The sequence below is a fragment of the Lissotriton vulgaris genome, chromosome 2_1 (assembly GCF_964263255.1).
Source record: "Lissotriton vulgaris chromosome 2_1, aLisVul1.2, whole genome shotgun sequence".
NCBI lineage: Eukaryota > Metazoa > Chordata > Amphibia > Caudata > Salamandridae > Lissotriton > Lissotriton vulgaris.
The window spans coordinates 1,106,976,350-1,106,994,377 of record NC_141687.1 but is presented as its reverse complement, the minus strand read 5'-3'; positions in this window follow the sequence as shown (position 1 = coordinate 1,106,994,377).

Sequence of the window (18,028 nt, the reverse complement as noted above, 5' to 3'; positions counted from 1 at the left end):
TCAAGACTTCTGGGAGCGAATCTGGTCCCAAATTAATGATATCTTTCATACCGAAATCCCTTTTGCCTTTATTCATATTTTTCTTGGTAGTCTCTCTCCATGTTGGGACCAAGTTGCTTCAGACATACCAATTGTTGACTTGTTAATAGCGGTTGCATTCCAACAAATCACTGCCAACTGGAAAGATTTTACGAAGATATCGATTAAAGCATGGTGGTATAATGTATGTCATAACCATAGGTTGGATACTGCTTTTGTTTTTCCGCCTCAATTAGCAATGAAACATACTATTTTATGGCTTCCTATAACAGTATACCTTGATGCCTCAGCTAAAAAGTCATTTCATTTGCTCCCAACTCAGCAAGAAGTTCCCAAACCTCCTTGACTGACCTTCTCGTTCCTAATTATCCTTCTATATAACAGATATATTATAATTTTCCTTTTCTCTTTTTCAACATATGCTCTCACCTGATTTTCACCTGATTGACAGTTTCATTGTACTTCTTGTATGTATATTTATGCAAAGATTCTCCAATTTATTTTGCTCCTTTTTTATATCATTTGTTTTATTGTATTGACACCTCTTTTTGTTCAATAAACTTTATTCTGAACTTAAAAAAAGTATCTTCATACACCCAATTACACATGCCTGTCATCCTGGGTATAGGTGTCAGTAGAGAGGCTACATTCTATGATAGAGACCTGTTATTCATGAGAAGGGTGTCAGTGGAGAAGTGCGTTATTGCCCTCTCTCTAGTATGTATTGGAAGTGGGTAGAGGTATCAGAAGAGAGGCTCCTCTTTTCACATATCCTACGACACAAGGCTACCTCATTGTTTGGTGGTCTGAGTGAGAAACTTGTGTCTTCAGTTCATAGCCTTAGTTATATACTAGGTTTATTAGTTAGCAAGACTCTTGCTGGAGTTGGGCAAATGTATGGGTGCAAGCTGCTGTTTGGGTGCTCCCGTTCTCTTGTGAGTCTAGCGATAGTCAATATCCCAAAAAAATGGAATTATAACATCAAAGAATTATTGGTTAAAGAGTGTGAGTTTTGTAAAGGATTATTATACTGGATGAGTTTGCAATTCTGTTGCGATACTGCGAGGGTCTCACAAGAGTACTCCGCAAACTTCAGCAAGTGAAGGTTGCTGTGTGAAGCTTGTTGATACCGCAAAACTCTCATGAAATCGACATGGAAAATAACTGAGTGACCCTTCCATGAGGTGTTTTATGGTCTCATGTGAGTCTCGCGAGATTGTTTGGGGAGCAGTAGAACAAAAGGATACAAGTTATTTTAAGGTCAATCAATAGTTATCATTGTCACTACATGGGCCACAAAATGCTGTGATATGTTTGGCTGCATAACCGCAGATATCTGAGATTGTTATTGGTGGTTTTAAGGTGAAGGAAGTGTAATCTTTTTGACTTGTGCTTAGCAGGTTTGATTTTATTTGGAAGTAAAAGAGAGTGGTGTGTTCAGCTGCCTTTAAGAAATAGTTCAATATTCACCTAATAAAATATATAATTTATTTAATTTATGTTTTGTGACTAGAGAGTTTAATAATGTTCTAGTTTTAAAAACATTTTAAAATGATGTTCTTTTAAGGGATTGTTGAATATGTGTCAAATTTAAATAGCGAATACTAATGAAATCAGTAACAAACCATTTGAAAATAATATAGTGCCTAGTATTTCTCTGAAATCTTGAACATACCCCTTTACTCTGTTGAGACATGTCAGTAGAAAGCCAGTTGTTTATAAATCTATTCATACAGCATGTTTACTGAGAGAAAAAGTATTTGTAGAGTGGTAGATTCTCACTAAAGCCTTTTACGTCTAAAGATTACAATGTATAGTGATGTCAGCAGGGATGGCATGTTGTGTCAAAAACAAGTTCTCACCCTGTATATAGTTCTAAGAAAAGGAGGCAGTGTTTCACCAAATTATAAAACACATAGGGGCAGATTTATGAGGCCCTTGCGCCACGTTTACGCCGCTGTTGCGTCACGCAAGGCAGCGTAAACGTGGCGCATCCCTACGAACGATTTACAACGTGACGCATCTAGGCAGATGCGTCACGTTGCAAAAGCCCTGCGCCGCTTGTGGGCGTTCCGGCGCAGGGTGGGCGTTCCGGGGCAGGTGCGCCTCGCAAAAGTGGCGGAGTGAAATGTATGAGATTTCACTCAGTCACTTTTAAGCCAATACTGCATCAAAAGCCTGCGCCTGCTTGAAGCAGGCGTAGGTCTTGACGCAGCATTGTTAAAATGGGGCACCCCCGAGCCTTGCTGGAGCTGCGTCGCGCTTGCGACACAACTCCAGCAATGCGCCACATTTCCGGCACAGATGCGTCACGCATCTGTGCCGTTTTTGCACCATGGTGCGCCGCATTATAAATGCGGCGCACCATGGCTGGCGGAGCTGTGGCGCACTGTGGCGCATGTTAACTGGCGCATTCCTGGGGATGCGCCAGTTAACATAAATCTGCCCCTTAATCTTCAGTGTGTAATAGAGAGAAGAGTGTTTACCTGAAGCCTACTCTACAGATCCTTTAACTTTCTCAGAGGTTTCAGTGAAGTGATTGCTGTTTTTACACTGGAATATTCTGCTCAGTCTCAGCAACGGTCTCTGAAAAGGAACATATTACTCCCTAGCACTTTATACCACCAGCTTTTACCATATACTGAGGTGTCAGTACTTACAATGTATGTTACGCAATGTAGGTGTATCTACCTGGTTTGTTACTTTGAGTTGTGCAGAGCATGCGTGGGATGATCTTTATGTCTTTCTCAGGCTAGCTAATTCAAACATTGCAGGTATTAACATGCACGTGTTTATAGGTACTTCAAGTGCAGATTTGAATCCATACTCCACTTAATCTGTAAGAAAAAGAATGATCCACTAGGAGAACGGCATATCAAGTTAGTGCTGCACTGCATACATGTATAATATTGTGGGAGAGTGATGCACAAACATTTGGTCAACCTAGTGATGAATCAATATTATTATTCATTGATAAGTACGTAACTTTTCATTTTCTTTGTTATTTTTATTTTTTATAGACAGAAAATGGAAAACAGAGAACTTCTATAACAAAAATGCCACATTACAAAATGTACACAGGAAAAACACAAAACATTTACATTTTGAAGAAGCAGTAAACAATTACTTTGAGGAAAATCATAAAAGGAACTATTGCCTGGGGTTGTATTTATGTTCCTGTGAAGCTTATCCTGGGCAGCTCTACTTGTTTCATAAGAAAAAATAACTTACTTACATAAGCAGCAAAAAAGAGCCTTAAATAGGCTGGATTGGTATCAGCCTGACTGGACATTACTTGAGATGGGACTGTATCCCCAGGTGCAAAAGATGTAGAACCTCCTGAGGTGTTGTCCATTTCAAAAGAGCGACCCATCTGAGCACCGGCAAGTGTCTCTGGATGCTTAGGTCTTAAATATCTCTACATGCCAGTAGTGCTCATGCTGTACTGCTTTTTTCTTTGCAGAATTCTTTATCCAATGTTTGCAAATCACAAACTTGGCAGAATTTTTTCATCTCCTACTCTCATATTTAAAAAAAACTGCCAGACAAGAGACTCTTTTACAGATTGAGCAGTTTGAGGTGCTGAAACTGCTGTGTGTGCTCATTAGAGTCAGAAGAAGAAAACATTATTTATTAGCAAAAGATTTTTAAGGTGGAGCGAAGATGATTATGGCAGGCCTGCCACCCCAAAAGCCAAAATAGAAATTAGGCAAAAAGGGTGGATTCTTCCTTTTCCACCTAATGACAGTTATATAAACTATCATGTGTTTTGATGGGTGTGTCTCCACTATACAATCAAATGCGAAATGAGTGACTTTGGTTGTATTGGTTGTTTTACAATTGATAATACAGTTTATTGATAAAGTTATTGTAGGTTTGCAATGTTGTTGAATTATTTTATTGTATTAAAAATATGTTTAATGTTAACAGCATTTTTTTAACTTGTTATTTTCGATTTCAATATTATTTTAGCATTGGGATGTTGACTGAAACTGGCAATTTCACCACCTCACACTGCACCTTTGGCAGAGAATCAGTCTGTCCGCATACTCCACTATGCACAGCTGTCACCTCGTAGAGATTTGCTAGTGGAGAGGCCACTCGCTTAGTACATCTTACTACATACGACTGTCAGCCTCGGTAGAAGTTTCAGCAGAGATTTGCTAGTGGAGATGCCACTCTCTCTGCACACCCTGCTACACATGCCTGTCACCACGAGGAGAGATCTGAGGGAGAGGCGAGTCTCTCCCCACATTCAACTATCCACATTGGTTATGCATGACACAGTTCTCCACAGAGAGGCCACTCTTTTCCCAAACACTACTATACACATCCCGTCACCATGAGGAGAGGTATCAGCTGAGAGGCCACTCTCTACCCACAGTCTACTTTGCACTCTTGTTACCCTGGGGAGAGCTCTCAATTGACAGGGTAGTCTTTATCCATACCCTACTTTCCATGCATGTAACCCTAGGAAGATGTCTTCATGGCGAGGTTTCTTATCCCTGAGACCCGACCACATATATCCACATACATTAGGCATTTTGCAGGGAGAGGTTGAGAGGAGAGGGGTGTGTCTCTTCACATCATACTATGTATCTCTGTTATCCTAGGGGAGGAGTGAGCAGCGAGGCCACTCTCTCCCCACATCCTAATACATACACTTCTTGTCCTGGTGTGAGGTATCAGTGAAAAGCAGAATTTCTTCCTGCACCCTTCTATGCACACCTGTCACACTGCAGAGAGGTCTTAGTGGAGTGTTCAATTCCTCTCTATACACTACTATGCATTCCTGTCAACTTAAAGAAAGGTCTTAGAACAGACGGTATGCTCTCATTACATCCTACTATGCATGCTTTTCACCGTAGGGAGAGATCGCATCAGAAAGACCACTACCTCCTCTTATGCTACAATGCCCATTTGTTGACAAAGAGGGAGGTATAAGAGGAGAGACAGTGTCTACCCACACAGTACTACGCGGTTGTCAAGCTGGGTAGAGGTTTTAGTAGAGAGGCTAGAGTTTGCAAACACCCAATTATATACACTTGTAATTCAGGGAAGTTGTCTGTGAGGCTTCTCTTTTACCACATCCTAGCACACACATCTGTCCCCATGAAGAGAGGTGTTAGTGGGGAGCAGAGCGTCTTCTCTCACATTATTATGCACACCGGTTGTCCTGGTAGGAGGTCTCAGCAGAGAGGTTTGTTTGTTCACTACGCTCTAATATGCACAGTTGTTGACCGGGGAAGAGGTCTCAGCAGAGGGAGTAGTGTCTTCCCGTACCCTACAATGCACACTGTTCTCCTTGGGGAGAGTTCTAAACATAGGGGATAGTGTGTCTCCAGACCCTATTACTCCTGGCTGTCACCCTAGTGGGAAGTCTCAGGGAGAGGCAGTCTTTAACCACACCCTACTACCCATGCTTAACAGTATGGGGAAAGGTCAAAGAGACAAGGGGTTTCTCTATACTCCACACTATAACACACATCTGTCCTCATTAAGAGAGGTTTCGATGGAGAGGAAAGTGTCTCATTTCACTCACTAAGCACAACTATTATTCTGGAACGAGGTTACAGAAGAGAGGCCACTTCATTTCCACCCAAACTAAACACACTTGTCGCCCTGGGAAGAGCTATCACTTGAGAGGCCAGTCTCCCCCAAATTGTAGTTGGATGCACATCACTTTGGTGACAGCTCTTTCGGAAAAGATCCATCTCTATTTACACCCTACTACACATCCCTGATACTCTGGGGAAAGGTCTTTATAGATAAGATAGTCTTTCCCCACAACCTACAGTGCATGGCTGGCATCCTGGGGAGAGGATTCAGTGGAGATACCACTTCCTCTGCACACCATACTATGTATATTCATCATCCTGGGAAGAGGTGTCAGAGAACAGGTCTTTCTCTTCCCACACTCTACTACTTATAGATGTGAGCTTGGGGGAGATGTTAGCAGAAATGCAGTCCTTCAACACAATACACTAAAAATGCACATCACCCTGTGGAGAAGTCAGAGTGGAGATGACAACCTCGCCTTAAACTCTATTACACACAGCTGTTACTCTGGAAAGAGAGGACAGTTCTTGTCTACACCTTTTTATTTATAACTGTCACTCTGAGGAGATCTCTCAGCGGAGGCTAGTCCCTCCCTACACTCTGCTATACATAGCCATCACTGTGGAAACAATTATTTGTGGAGAAGCAAATTCCTTGGTATATCCTAGTACAAACAAACATACCAGTACAAATTATGGATTGTTGTTATAGATTAGTTGTTTGAGCTCACAAGACAAGAGCGGGACAAACGTAAAGGTGGCGAGGCTGCTGTTTGGGTGCATCCTCTCCAGTGAGAGTCTCACAGGTATGAATTTTCTCCCCAAAAATATTTATAACCAGAAACAATCACACAACGTAGAAGCAGGGTGGCTCTGACAAGAGCCTTTATATTTATAGTGTGTAGTGTTTAGTTATACATAGAACTAGATGCATTCCTTCATGTTATTAAGAAAGCAGTGAATTGCACTCCATTTTTCTTGTAGACACCTGGCATATCAAAACTGATATTGTAATGATTTATAGAGCCCATGACATGGTCATGAAGAAATGCAGAAATTGTTTTATAAACAAACTTCTGGGACTTTTAAATCTTAGGTAAAAACTCTTTTGGCCATTGCATTTTTTGCCTTTGACTTATATTGGAATATACAAAGGCTGTGTTAATAAAGAAAGACTTTCGTTTTGAAAAGGTCTCCTTCATTTGGATATCAAGAGCAACCCCTGTGATTGTGCCTATGCCATTACCACTACAGTTCATTAACATGAGATCTGGTTTCTCAAAATTCTAAATGCTTTCATCCATTCATAACAACTGATGCCTCGTCATGCCTCTGTGGTCAATCCAAGTAATGTCTAAGTTTGGAAATCCAAATTTTTGTCCATACCATGGCATTTTCTCTAACCCAGTGAATGAAGCTGTGTCCAAAAATCAAGAGGCGCACCATGATGCAGGATGGAGATGTCAGCCACAAGAGTTGTGCTTAGCAGAATGACAAACATTCAGGGAGAATATGGAGTTACAAGAGAGGACAAAAAATGGGAGGGATGCAAAAGTACACATGCTATTGGTAGATTTGTGATGGTTACAAAAGTAGGTTGGGTTGTGAGCAACTGCTCCTTTATGGTGCTCAGGTATTGGTCCAACTGTATGAGTTTTACTATTTGTTGAGTTTAAAACTGTGCTAGGACCCCGTGAGGGTCTTGTGAGAGTCATTTGCAAACTCTGCTGGAGTAGCTTGCTGTGTGGGCTGTACAATCCCGCAAGACTCTTGTCAGAGTCGCATGGAAATTTACTGAGTGACCCTGCCATGAGGTCTTTTCACAATTGCTCAAGAGATTTGCGAGCTGGATTGGAGATGGAGAGAAAAAAATCTATACAAGCACAGTACTAGTGTCATTAAATGCATAAAACAACCACAAATCAATAGAACTAAATCACAGGTTATCCATGTTAATTATTACATTAAAATAAAAGCTTGCAAGGATAATTAAAGGGGACTATGGTACATGTGCTACATGTACTGTGGAAGAGCTACATTTGTTGTGTGAAGAATGCCAGACTATTAGGGTCAATCAAAAGTTGACATTCCCTCTAAAAAGAAAAACTTTGATGTGATTGGCTACAAGGCTTGAAGGTTCAGATACTCATATCTGTTGCATAACCTTGGATATCTAAGACTGTCATTGATGGTTTGAAGGTGAAGCAAGTGTAATCTCTTCCACTTGTGCTGAGCAGGTCTTTTGATGTTTGAATAAAGAGGAGACTTGTTTATTCAGTTACCTTCAACATACAGCTTTATTTGACGGTACTTAAAAATAGGTGATCTCTGGGATAATAGCATAGTACACTTCCCCACAGGCTTAGGTCAGGGGACTGTTTACGAATCTGATACATATACACAGGAGTATCAGACAAAGCTGCCCTCCCCCCCTACTCTTTGCACTCATAGTAGAACCTTTAGCTATAGCTATAAGACGATCAGGTGACATTAGTGGTACCTCTTTTGGAGGAGTAGGGCACAAAATAGCCCTGTTTTACGATGACTTACTACTTACACTGCAGAAGCCTTGCGCCTCACTACCAGCCTTCTTTAAGCTTCTGGAAGCCTTGTAAGTAGCCTCTGGTCTTAATATCAACCCAACTAAGTCTTGGGCATTGAACCTCACAATCCCTGCAGGGGAGATCCCGGAACTCCAATCTCTTACCCCTTTTCAATGGGCCACACACTCAATTTGATACCTTGGACTCAACCTAACCTCCACTGTGAACACATGACACAGGCAAACTGGCAGATCTATAGAAACTCAATCTTTGAAGATCTGCGTGCATGCAGGCCCTCCCTTATCACGGTTGGGATGATTAAATGCAGTCAAAATGTCTGTATTGCCGAAAATCTAGTATTTATTCCAAACGTTGGCCACATCAATACCGCAACCTCACATACTAAGTCTACAACGGGATCTAACTACCTTTATATTGGAGGGTAAGCGACAACTCTTCTCAAAGAAACTCCTTATGCAAACCTCGAGACAGAGGTGAATTAGCGCGTCCTAATATCTTAGAATATTACTGGGCGTCGCACTTACGCTACATCTCTCAATAGGTGATCTGAGAAAGAGGGAAACATTGGTTACGTATGGATAGAGCTGTTGCTTGCAGACCCTTAAGGGACTTGGTGTGGCTTCCACAGGGATCTAGGCCATGCAGCGCTTATATAGCCACCCGACAAAAACAGTATTAGAAATCTGGGATAAAATTGCAACTTCTGGGGGCCTGAGTCCAGGGGTGTCCGCAGAAAGTTTTCCAGGGGGGGCAAGATTTTTACTTCATCACAATCCTCCGATATGATTGAGCACATGTATTAAATAAATAAATAAAACATCTAATAAGACAAAGAGCTTAAATAAACAAAGAAACCCATGGGGGGAGGAGAAAAACTTTGTGAGGCTCCACAGCAGATACCCTGGCAACTACAATGAAACAGAGGAAAAAACAAAAAATGGCTGGAAAACAAAATCTAAATCAGATTGATGTGGTCTAGAGAGATCCACATCAGCAAACCTTTCATTTATGATACAGTGGACGATTGTGTCACATTCAAGAGCTAGCAGGATCAGCCTCGCTAAGCAACATTGTCCAGAACAATATTAATGAAGCAACTCATTAGGTACCAAAGCCATCAATGATTCCATCTATCTACTTGGACAGAAACTCACAGAGGAGTGTCCCTTTTAGAGTATGTAGAAAAGCAAAAGAGTGAGATCTCAGTGCAGAAGTGAAGGCCAGGTGCAGGAAAACTGAAACAAGGAAAGCAGGGGAAAGATAATGGGTAGATTTTAGGTGTACTCTGCAGGACATTGAACACAGAAGTGGCAGGGCTACATGTCCTCTAATGCACACCTCTTTAGAACAGAGGCACAGACCAAAAGGCAAACATTAAGGATGGACAGAATGGAGTTCATGGGTTTGGTGAGATGGAGTTCTGACAGACTTGGGAGTTACATTCAGCTAGGAGTAAAGGGGCCAGAAAATGGAAGACAAGCTTGATGCCATATTTTACGTTATTCAGGGGCCTTGCCATTCTAGAGAAGAAACTGTGTTTTGAGGTCAGTTAATAAAAAGGTGACGTGGTGAGAGTAAAAAAGTATTGTAGATGGTGGAAGAGGGGTTATGAGGTAGCTTCAGCTCGTTCTGGGGTTTCTGGTGTTGCTAAAGCTAGGACACAGATGCCAAGGGCTAACAGATACATTTAGGATACTAGCGATCTCTGTACACAGTTCTTATGCATGTGCCATTCTGTTTCCTTCAGGTTGAGCACTTCCTGGAAGCCTGTGTAGACACACTTCATGAGGTTGTAGTGACAGAGCAGCTGAGAGTGCCAAGCCAGGTACTACAAGCAACAGTGCTTGCTGCTGAGCCCAATGTGGTAGGGCCTAAGGGTTAGAAAACTTTATGTACATTGGGTTAATGCCATGTTGCAGTCCAGGATAGATGCATTGTGTTTTACTGCTATCTGAGTAAGTCTTACCTCTTGTGAGGCCCACTGAGCTTTCTTGATGGTCAGGTATGTGACAGACAAGGCTTTGTCACAAACATGTATACCACACATGACCAAAAGGAGACATAAATCACATGACCACACCAGCCACTCAGATAACTTTTAACACAAATAGATTTACAACCATATGGCAACCGTTGTTAAATCACTTTTCCAGATTGGAATACACCTGTTTTACCCCACCCAAACTTCGGGCTTTACAACTCTTCAAAGACAACCCCCACTCCAACATGCTGATAGACTCCATGAGGCACATAAGGCGGTCCATGCAGAAAGCCCTCCACCCAGTATCTAGCAGACCTACTAAGGTGGTACCTCTCTTCCTCCCTTCTCCCACAACTGGGATTGCTTCTATTTTTCCACAATCTCTAGCACCCTCTTGCCAAGGTTAGGATTATAGCTAAAAGTGGAATGTTAAGCAGACCATTGCTACTGTACATCAGACATGAGAAAATGAATAGTGTAAACAAAGCCAGAAGTTGAAAAGCTGTGAATATTTGATACCAACACTGTATGAGACTGGGCTCTCTCTGTTCAGCTGTAGTTAACTTGTCTTATCTTTTGTAAAAAGATTTAATACAAAAAATGTATAGTAATTAAAGTCTGCGGCCTGTGACTAAATACTTAAATAATATAACATTTTTAGAAATCAGTTTCACTTTTCTGCCTAAAATGTAGAGGGAGGGTGTTCTATACAGAGGGGCCTAGAAAGGAGAACGAGCACCCACCAGTTCTTGACCTCTTCTCTATTGGTACTCTACCAAAGGCCAAATACAAGACCCCTAGATTCCATGAAGGGATGTAAAAATGGACAAAGGAGGCCAGATAACTTGAACCACTGTTGTACACCGCAGGACAAATCAACAACAATGTTTTAAACAGAATTCTCTTCCTTACTGGAATCCAGTGCAAGGAGACTACTCATACTTTGAAAAGCTAAAATGTAATTGACAAAGTCTTTACTATTGAAATGTTAAACAAGCATTTACAATGCAATGGTCTCTGCATTATTAAAGGTAGAGCTATTGGCATTGCCCCTTATTTTTTTTAATTTTAAATCATAAATAAATGGCATTGTCATTTACATTGCCAATAGCTTAATGCGAGACCAATTGCATTAGCGCCCACACACAGAGTAAGTAGTAGAGTGAGTAGCTGATAGTGAGTAGGAAAGAGTTATTAGTAAAGAGTATTAGAGAGCGAGTAGTAAAAAGTGAAAGAGTGAGTATTCTATAGTGAGAGAGTGAGGCAGGATATAAGTCCCTTGTGAGTTTATATAAAACACAATCATTTTCTCAAGCACAGTGCAAGTGTTATACAGGTTGTTAGACCTGGCACCTTGGCGTGAGTCTCCCTTCCACTTTTTGCTGATGTGCCTCATATGTTTTGCTGGTGTTAGCTGCTCAGGGCACTGCGCCACGGCCAATCTGTGCCGCAATGCAAGTGCTCCCAATGTAAAGTGTACCTGTGATTGATTTCCATGATTGGCTCATTTGACTTACTGTTAGTCCCCAGTAAAGTGCACCAGGAGTGCCAGGGCTTGTAAGGGCAAATACTGCTAGTGGGCCTGCAGCGCTGGTTGCGCCACACACTGAAGCAGCCTTATAAAATATGTCTAGGGTCTGCCACTGCACAACCTGCGTGCAGTCTGGTACTGTCATGCTGGCTGGGCAAGTGCACATACTTTCCAGCCCCTAAACTTCCCTTTACTTCATGTGAGTCACCCCTATGGTAGGCCCTAGGGCAGGGTGCATTGTAAGCATAAGGTAGCACTAGCCCTGATATGTGTGGCATGTCCTAATAGTGAATTCCTGCCAATTTCGTTTTTCACTTTTGTAAGGCTATAGGCCAAAATGGGCTGCTGGAATTATTACACAATATAATCCCAACAGACTCAGGGAGCATGGTAGAAAGTCAAGTTTAGTATGCCTGAACTCAGAATGATAAAATACTTCTTTTAGTAAAGTTTATTTTAATACCCTGTGTTTGCAAATGCTACTTTTAGAAAGTTAGCATTTGCTTGCCTAACCATTTCAGCCCGCCTCTGCCAGGATGTGTATCTGCTGTCTGGGTTGTGTGAGTGACAGGGCTAGGGATGACAGGTGCTGAATAGGGGGATTACACCAGGATGGGTAGAGAAAGTGCCCCTTGACTCTGAATAGGGCTGTGCTCTGCCACCACAATGCTGGCTCCACCTCCTGGGGAGTGACTGATGCCTCTGCCCGACACCTGGCCCAGGAAGAGGGAGGACTGTCAACAAGGTACTCCTGGACTGTACTTTTCATCTCAATGCTGGCTCCACCTCCTGTAGAGCGTCTGCTGCCCCTGCCCCTCACACTGAAAGAAGAAGGCAGAGTCTGCAAAACAAGGTGCTCCAGGACTGAAAAGGAATATGCAAAGGCCCCCCTGGCCTGGAAAGTTAAAAGAAACTGACTATAAATGTAGGAGCCCTGCTCCTAAGAAATCAGATCCTGCCTGTGAACCAAGATGACCCTTCTGCCTGAGGAGAAGGAACCAAAGGAAGCTGAAGAAGAGAGACTGTCCCTATCCTGGGGAACTGGCCAACAGTGGGAACCTTGCAGCCAAAGGAGAGGAAGACATCCTGAGGGACTTTGCTTTTAATATACTACAAAAACGTGTGCTTCACAGCTTATCTCCAAGGGCCTGGAAGAGAGCTGGCCCCCTGACCTGAGTCCCAGGAACATTGGACTCTGCCTGCTTGCTAAAGCCGTGAAAAAATTGCTGGGCTCTACCCCTGCCGCCGCTACAAGTGCGTCCTGTGTCCCTGGACCTGCGTGAAGCCGTCTTGTGCCTGCCCGCCCCGTGTGACTTGCTCTGCCTTGAGCCGTCCTCGCACCGTGTCGCTGGGCTGCCCACACCCGCTTCACCCTCCTGTTACAGACCCCCGCACTCCCTGCCGCATCCCCACTGGAAGGAGAGATCGTGAGTAATGGCGCCGCAGCACCGGAGACTCTTCGTGCATCAAAGCGCACCCTCTCCTGTGCGCCGTGCTTCACTACAGAGAAGCATTTCCCCGCTTTCATCGGGCGCCCCCTGGAGTATCCGTGGCGTTCGCCAGAAGCGTACCACAATCACACCAGCCTTTGTTTATTGTGACCCCTACGAGACGTACCGCCTTGCCTTGGGGCCGTACGCTTCGCATCTACCTGCTATTTCAATTGTGACCTCTAAGAGACGTACCGCCGTGCCTTGGGGCCGTACGCCTCGCATCTACCTGCTATTTCAATTGTGACCCCTACGAGCTGTAACGCCTTGCCTTGGGGCCATACGCCTCGCATCTGCCTACAATCGTTAAGGAACAAGCTGCCTTTTCCCCCTTGATCCTGCGAGCCGTACCGGCGTGTGCGCAGCAGCCGGGTACGACTCGCACTGCTCGGGAGTGTGCTGAGGTTCGCGCTGTACGCGTGAAGCGTACCATCTGGCCCCCGTACGCGTGAAGTGTACCACTTGACACGCACCTTGTCCCGGAGGCCGCGCCGCACCCCAGGGCCGCACTGTACTCGAGTTCAGGCCACCCCGTACCGCTGCCGCCTCTCGGGGAGCTGCCTGGCTGCCACCAAAAGGACATCTGCCACCAACCAGATTGGCTCTGCCCGACCAGCATCCAGAGTCCGTCCCGCACCCCATGGGGCCCGCGCATCAGCAGGTACTGTGCCCGCATTGGACTGCAAAGTCCCCCCTGTCATTTCCTCAAAGGTCCCGCATTGGGGGAAAGTTAAAACACTTCGAGGCAGCAAAGTCACAAGAGAGCCTCATTTGTGTATCACAGAAGCATTTCACCAGAAAGCCTCATTTGTGTATCACAGAAGCATTTCACCAGCAAGCCTCATTTGTGTATCCCTGAAGCCATTTTATTGGAAAGCTTCATTTTGGGTGCATTTTTAGAAACGTTATAAACCAGCCTTATTTTTCATCATTTAACCCCCAAAGAAATACTGGTTTGACCTTTTTTTGAAACATTCTGCCTGATTTAAAAAGACACTTACAAAAGCCTATATCCTCAAATCTATAAAGTATTGTGTGCATACCAAAGTGAATGTTATTTATGGTCTTGTGATAATCCTGCACTCCACTATTTTTATATAAAGTACCAGTATTTTTATACAAAATACAGCCTGGTGTCCATTTGTGGTGGGTCAGTGTTTTTACTGTGGATAATCATAAATGCTTAACTGACTTTGCGCCCTGAGGATTAGCCTTGACTGCTCGTACCACGCAACCTAGAGGGTGAGCAGGGGTTATTCTTAAGGGGTAGTTCCCTTGCCCTGACTAGAGGAGAGGGTCCCTGCTTGTCACAAGTGCATACCAGTGCCAACCAGAGCCCCCCAAATCTAACACTGGTGGCAGCGAAAGTATTTTCGAATTTGCATGTATGGTTTATGTACAGTAAATTATTGATCACCACATAGTGAGAGCAGACCTATAACACAGCCACATACTATTGATCTTTATTAAAAAAAAAATTTTACTGAGAAAAGTTCAGTTTGATTTAAAAATCATGCCTGGCCCAAAGTCTGTAGAGAGGGCAGCATCCATAGTCTCTGGTGGAGATGACATAGAAGGCTTAGAGTGGGAAAAGAGAAGCTGGATAACTACAGCAGGGACCAGCTGGTGGCCTTCTGCAAAAGATTTAACGATCCTATCTGTTATAATTTACTTTCTCCTTTAAGGAATGTTTAATACATTGCATCATTCTCTGAGTAATGACATTCCAATGTAAACTGTGTCAGTTGCTGAGCTGTTGCTGTTGGTGGTTGTATATAATAAACTTGCTCTTGAAGTCATGAAGAATTAAGCACTTTTATCACTGGCGACGAGGACCAAGGCTTGATTGGGGACAAGCATTCACAACCATCAACTCCCCTGCGTAATAAGAAGTGGATTTGGATTTTAATTTTCACCAATTTGTCCTATTGAAATAATTATCTTGGATTGACCGTTTTGGCTGCACAACAGATTACCTTGCTGTGAAGGATTGTTTTTTTGTTTAAATGTTCTGAGTTTTGAAATTGACTTTTGAAAGATTGCTTTTATGATATTTTGTGATGTTGAGATTGATGATTATGTGTTCAAAGTAATGGAAGATTCGGGTTCTCCTTTTACCCTAATTGGGAGCAAAATTTGGGATGAGGTTGTGGGTTTTGAGAATGTACCACTCTTGCCTCCTGGCATCGCTCCCTTAAGCTATGCAGGGGCCAAAATTGATATTCTAGGATACATAGTGGCTAAGATCACATTCAAGGGTAAAGTGACCACCGGAAAAGTGTATGTAGCTGTAAGGGGTGACAATCTCCTTGGGTGGAGACACCAACAAGATTTAGGAATAATTCGTAATCCTGGCGCCAAAGATCCTCAGAACCAAGTAATGTTGTTGGAAGAAATGCTTGGTAATGCTTATCCTCCAACAATTGACAGAGTGGGTGATTTAAATAGATATTTCAATGATTATTCTAAAGTATTTTGGAACACACTAGGATGTTTAAAAGGGTTTGAACACAAAATAATCCTCAAAAAATCTGCCAAACCTTGTGTTCATAAAGTCAGGAAGGTACCTCATATGATGGTTGAACTTTTGAAATTTGAAATTGATAGGTTGTTGAAGCTAGGAGTAATTGAGGAAATTGAATCTTCAGAGTGGTTGAGTCCAATAGTTTTGGCACCCAAAGATGGGGGGAAGTCAGTGAGAATGTGTGTGGACTTGTGTGAATTGAACTAATGGATATGGGTGGATCGCCAGCCACTACCTAACATTTCTGAGTCCATTAGTGTATTGAAGGGAGCAAAAATCTTTAGTGTGCTTGACCTTTCGTCGGCATATCATCAAAGTGTTCTGCACAAGGATTCAAGACATTTGACATCTTTTGTTACCCCTCTGGGAGCTTACCAATTTTTGAGGATGCCTTTTATGTTGGCCTCGGCTACGGCATGTTTTCAGAGGGTGATGAAAATGGTTCTTGGGAGTCTGAGTAATGTGATGTTCTTACAAGACAATATCTTGATGTATGGGAAAGATGAGTGCGAGCTTGAGAAAGTGTTGAGATCTGTGTTGGATAAGTTGGAGGAGAGTGGTCTCACAGTTAAAAAAAAAGTGTCGTATTGGGTTAGAGTCTGTTACTTATCTTGGACACGTGATATCTGGGAGTGGTATACAACCAAAGTCGGAGCTTGCGGAGAATATTGTTAAAGCCCCTGCTCCAGAAGATAAAGACCAGGTAAAGTCATTTTTAGGAATGGCTGAATTTTATTCCAAATTCGTCAAGGGATTTGCAAGTGTTACTGAACTCATAAGAGCCCTTTTAAAAAAAGGTGTGAGTTTTGTATGGTCCAAAGATTGTGAGGAGGCTTTTAACACTATTAAGTTAGAATTTGGAAAAATACCAACTCTGGGTCACTTTGATTCCAAATTGAAGACCATCTTGACTACCGGTGCCAGTCTCAAAGGTCTTGGGGCTGTACTCTCTCAAACGGTGAATGGGGAGGAAGTGGTTGTGGCTTTTGCTTCAAGGGCCCTTAGGGAAGCAGAGAAGAATTAATCTTGTATTGAAAGAGAAGCGTTGGGAGTATTTTGGGCTATTTATTATTTTAAGTTTTATTTGTGGGGAATTCCATTTGTTGTTAAGACTGGCCATCGTCCCCTTGTGCAAATATTTTCATGTCACCAAAATGATCACATGACCCCCAGGTTGAAAAGGTGGAGTGAGGGGTTACAAGAATATAACTTTGTGGTGCAATACATTTCGGGGCAGAATAATAAGCCTGCTGACTGCTTGTCACGTTTACCCATAGATGGTGAACATATTTTTGAAGTTAGTGAGAGTGTGAATTGGGTAATTGAATCATCAATATCCAAGGATGAATGGTTGAAGTGTGTTGAGAGTGACAGCATTTTTATTCTCTTAAGAGAGTCATAACGACTGGCTGGCCTAATTATGAAGTACTTGATAACAATTTGAAGTTGTACTGGACTGTGAGAGATGAACTGACCTTTTGGGAAGGCAATTTGATGAGAGGTGACAGGATAGTTCCACCAGGTGATTTGAGGGAAAGGATTGTCAATTTGGCTCATGAGGGTCACTTGTGAAGGAGCCTCACCAAAGCGCGTGTCAGAGAGAGATACTGGTGGCCTGGAATGGACCGAATGGTTGAGTCGATAGTGAAAAATTGTCATTTGTGTGCTGTTAATGACAAGTCTCACACCACATCTCATTCTCCTCTGTCTCCAGTGGAAATTCCATCTGCAGTTTGGACTAAAGTTGGACTCGATATTGCAGGTTCTTTTGAGTTGATTCCCTTGTATGAAAGATTTGTTATATTGTTAGTAGACTATACCTCAAATTGGGTTGTCTCAAAGTGTATGGGGTAGTCAATTCTAGGTCTGTAATTGAGTTTCTTAAGGATGTATTTGTTTCAGAAGGTGTTCCTAAGTACTTAGTTACGGATAACGGGGTGCAATTTACCTCTAATGAGATGGATATTTTTCTTAAAAATCTTGGAATTATTCATCAGAAAACAGCTCTTTATTTTCCCCAGGCCAATGGTCTTACAGAGAGGATGAATAGGGTGGTGAACAGTTGTGCACAACGAGCTCTGGAGTCTAGGGTTTCGTTTAGTGGTGTGCTGAGAGAAACATTGTGGGCACATTGCACAGTGCCTAATGCTATTATGCAAAAGTCTCCTTTTGAGGCCTTAAGAGGAAGAATAGCCAGTTCTAAACTCAATCCGGCTTGGCTTCCACTGAAAGATAGTGGGAATAATGTGGAAGGTGATTTGGAAGATGATTTGAGAAGGAAGGAGGTGTTAACTGGGTATCAACAGAGATATAAACAACGGTATGACAGTAAAATGGGTGT